Consider the following 4,783-nt stretch of genomic DNA (forward strand, 5'->3'; position numbering starts at 1 on the left):
GAGAGAAAGCACACAAGCAGGCAGAGAGGCAGGCAGAGGTGGAGAGAGGCAGGCTCCCCGCCAAGCAAGGAGCCCGATGCGGGACTCGATCCCAGGACCCCGGGATCATGACCTGAGCCGAAGGCAGCGGCTTAACCCACTGAGCCACCCAGGCATCCCTTTAATGAATTTTTAAAAGGTTATTCCATCTGAAACTCCCTACTCAGGCAGAGTTGTGATAATGATCATTCCTAAAATGAAGGGAAGTAATTAATAAGAGAGGAAACTAGAAAAAAAGTAAATGCTTTGCCCATTTAAGTAGAGTCATTATATTGTAACCTGTAACTACCTTGTCAGATTTTTTGTTTTCTTTTCCCCTTTATTTGTTTATTTAATTTCAGTACAATTAGTGTACAGTATTATATTATTAGTTTCAGGTGTACAATATAGTGATTCCACAATTCTATACATTACTCAGCGCTAATCATGATAAATGTACTCTTAATCCCCTTCAACTGTTTCACTGTCCCCCACCCACCTCTCTTGTCATAACCACCAGTTTGTTCTCTATAGTTAAGAGTCTGTTTTTTTTAATCTCTTCTTTTCTTTGCTCATTTGTTTTGTTACTTAAATTCCGTATATGAGTGAAACCATATGGTATTTGTCTTTTTCTGAACTGACTTATTGCACTTAGTCTTATACTCTGTAGATATATTCATGTTGCAAATGACAAGATTTCATTCTTTTTTATGGTTGAGTAGTAGTCCAGTGTGTGTGTGTGTGTGTGTGTGTGTGTTTACCACCTCTTCTTTGTCCAGTCACCTATCAGTGGACACAGGGCTGTTTCCATGTTTTGACTATTATAAATCATGCTGCAGTAAACATAGGGGTGCATATATCTCTTTGGTATATATCTCTAGACTACCCTGTCTGATATACGTGTCTCACATCAGTGCTCCCAGAGTCCCAAGTGCTACAAAGACAGTATTTTACTGAATACTCTGGATGACCCTGTAGGGACCGCAGGAGGCCTGCTGTCTAAAGCAGCATGGGACAGGACTAATAGGTGAGCTGTGGCTAAATGAAGTGGGGGTTCTGGGTCCCTTAGAGCCGAGTACCCAAGGAAGAAGGAACTTCATACTATCTCCCACATGCTAGTCACTGAGTTGTGAGTTTCACACCGAGCATGTAGTTCATCCCTTCTAGTGCGCCTGTATGGAAGGGCCTTTGTTACCGCAGACCAGCGATGTCTCACCTTGTGAATATTCTGGAGCCTCTAACTTCCTTGCATTTGCTATCTTTATTTCACTATAGAATACAGTGGAAAAAGCCTTAAAATCAAACTTTACAAATCTTTGAATGTGTGCTTGTCATTAGGAATTCTCCTGTGGTGCTTTTTATGTTTATCTTTTCCTACCCTACTAACAGACAAAGGTGACACACGGAATAATCCTTATCACCTTCCTCCATGTGGCAAGAGGTTTTTGATTTTGTTTTTGTTTCTCTAAACATTGTTTTTGTACTGAAGGTGTTGTCCTTTGCAGGTCCCAACTTCATGTTAGAGTCTTCATACAACATCCTACTCTTTCAGGCACGTTTTTTCAGTGCACATGGTCCTCACCAGCATCCAAGTTCTAGGTCACTGGATTTTCAGATGGTTTCAGCCAAATGTCAGCTTGGAAGCTTGCATACTGTTTGGACTCCTGCTTTCTTAGTCCCATGAGTTTCCATGAACTTCTACTACTTTGCTGTCAGCTTAGCCACACTCTGGAAAAAGTGGTTTTTGTTTGTTTTTGTTTTGTTTTATTCATTTTGTGTTCTCTGTTCTCAGAGAGTTTCTCCAGACATCTTGCCAGAAATAGATATATTGACCTTATTGAGAGAATGAGCTTGACAGATAATTTGGAGGTCATATTACTCAGGCTTAATTATAAGAGTAATGGGTAGGAGAGATGATTGTGTTTGGGTTGACTCTCAGATTTCTGGCTTAAACAGTTGGATCAGTGCCTTGTGTTCACTGAGTTAAGACTCCAAGGAGCCATCAGTTTTTGTGGGAAGATGTTGAATTTGATTTTGAACAGGTATCATTCGTCATGACGGATACAACTAATTTACAGCTTTCTTATTTATAAATTGGAGATAATATCTGCTTTGTGACAGAGTTTTTATGGGTATTAACTATAATAATGAATGTGAAAATCTTAGTAAACTGTAAAGAGCTATACAGGCATTAGATACTTAGAAACCCTGCCTCTCTCCACAAAGCTAATTGGTCAGATAAAGGAGGTAATTAGAGCCTCCCTTACAAAAAAAAAAAATGGGCCAGTGGATAATAGGGTGTGATAACCAGTGAAAAAAGGAGAAATGAATTGCTTCTGAACACTATAAGTCATTCTGAACACTATAAGTCTTCTCTAAAACACACAAACCATTTATTAAGGATCCTTTATTAGCCTAACTAAAGAATGTGATGCTTTAAAAGAACTGAGGGGGAATTGGTCAGGCAATTATTCTGCAAACCACATTATTTCCCTTCTGATTCTTAATGTCAGTGAAATACACAGAAGACAGACAACATTAGTTGTCTGGATTTGGAAAGTGATTTTCTGAGCTAGAAAATGTATTTTTGTTTGCAGAATTAAAATTAAAGAAAGCCAAACTGAAAAACCCTTGAATGGGTAGGATAAGAACTCCTGTGGTTCAGAGGTCCCCAACACTGTCTACCCCAGCACACTTGTGTGCTGTAAATGAGTTGTAAGTGTCCTTAACCTGGGCTGTTGAGTTGGGACCAGAAACAAAAAAAGTCCATCTCCTTCTAGAAACAATGAATTTAAAAGGTACTATTATGAAAATGCAAAGAATATTTCTTTCAGGAAGATAGATGAATAGAAATTTACCTTTGCACTAAAAAAGGTGAGGGGGATGGAAGAAAGTCACACATACACACACATGCACATGTACACATACAAAAGTGAAGGGAAGGAAAAAGTCTTCTCTACCCATCAAGGTCTACCAGCTGGACTAAGAATTAAATTTACATGAGACAGATTAATAGGAGAAAAAGCCAAAGGTTTATTACATGTCCATGAAAGCCCAATTATGAAATTGAGACCTAAAGAAATGACCAAGGCATTTCTATTTTTCAAACAAGACACCATAGATCCTCAAGGAATTGACACAACAGAGAAAACTTAACTTTGGGAGCTCCAATCAGCAAGGAATTCTAAACAGAATTTGGGCTGGGATAGTAAATTAGAAATTAGAAAATTAGTAAAAAGTAACAAGGGTTGTTTATAAAGCCTTCCCTGAACTAAATTTCCCATCTCTGGTCATAAGGATGTCTCTTTACCCCCTGATACAGGGAGGTTATCTTTTACAAGAGAGTTTTTTTTTCTCCTGCTTCTGGGAGACAGAAGAGGGTCTGGATGTCCCTGGATAGGCAGTCTCCTAAGTAACTCTTATTTAAAATAATCAATATGCCAAAGTGACCCATCTTGGAGCTGGCTGCCCTTGACCCCTATGGGAGTTACCTCTGGCAACAAATAAACCTGTCCTGTTTACACTTGTGTACCCTGTAAGTTTTATTTTTTATTTATGACACAGTAAGGAAGTAAGGGAAGAACTGTTATAGATGGCTTCTTTTAAAATTTTCATCCATGGGCGCCTGGGTGGCTCAGTTGGTTAAAGTTTCTGCCTTCGGCTCAGGTCATGATCCCAGGGTCCTGGGATGGAGCCCCGCATTGGGCTCTCTGCTCAGCAGGGATCCTGCTTCCCTCTCTCTGCCTGCCTGTCTACTTGTGATCTCTGTCTGTCAAATAAATAAATAAAATCTTTAAAAATTTTTTTTTCATCCAGATTCTCTGCTGCTATTTTTAATTGGTATTCCTTTAAAACACTTGTAACGAAACACTGCATGTGTATGACATGAATCATAAATTTACAGATGACTGTTCACAGTTGGCACGTAATTGTAAATAGAATATTTCCAGTACTCCCATTTATGACCCTTTCCAGTCACTACCTTTTCCTGCAAGTGTTAAAAAGAAACAACAGGCCCCAACTGAAGTCACTCATCTTACGTCCCACTGTGACTTAATACCTAACCTAACTGTAGTTTCAGCTACTCCCAGAAGTATAGTTTTAAATCAATCAGTCTGGAAGCCCTGCTCCTCCCCACAAGGTGACCTTGCCTGAACCAATTCTCTCTCTCTCTCTCTCTTTTTTTTTTTTTGCTAATAACTTCCTTGTCCAGCCATTTCTGCCTACTATAGAAACCTCCCATTTTGTATGGCTCCTTGGAGCACCCTTCTGTTTGTTAGCTGGAAGCTGCCCTATTCATGGATCACTGAATAAAGCTGATCTGATCTCTAGCTTTACTCAGTTGAATTTTTGTTCTGTAACAAAGGTAACCACTATAGACTTCTAAACACATAAGTTTAGACAATTCATTAACTTTACATAAACAGAATTATCATGTAATTCTTTTTTCACTGATGACTTCTTTTCTTTGCTAGCTTCATTTGCTAGTACAACTAGTACTCCCTTCCGGATCTGCCCCCAGCCTCCCTCCCAAAATTATTTTTGTGAAATTTATCCATATTGTTATATGAAGTTGTAGTTTGCCCATTTTTAAAATTATGTTAGTTACCATACAGTACATTTATCCAATTTTTAAAAAAATTTTTTGTTTATTTATTTGAGAGACAGAGTACAGGAGTGGGGGGTGGGGTGGGGATGGGCATGGGGGTTGGTAAGAAGAAGGAGAGTGAGAAGCAGACTCCTGGCTTAACAGTGACCTGCTTCA

This window comes from Lutra lutra, chromosome 2, assembly GCF_902655055.1.
Source record: "Lutra lutra chromosome 2, mLutLut1.2, whole genome shotgun sequence".
In the NCBI taxonomy this organism is placed as follows: domain Eukaryota; kingdom Metazoa; phylum Chordata; class Mammalia; order Carnivora; family Mustelidae; genus Lutra; species Lutra lutra.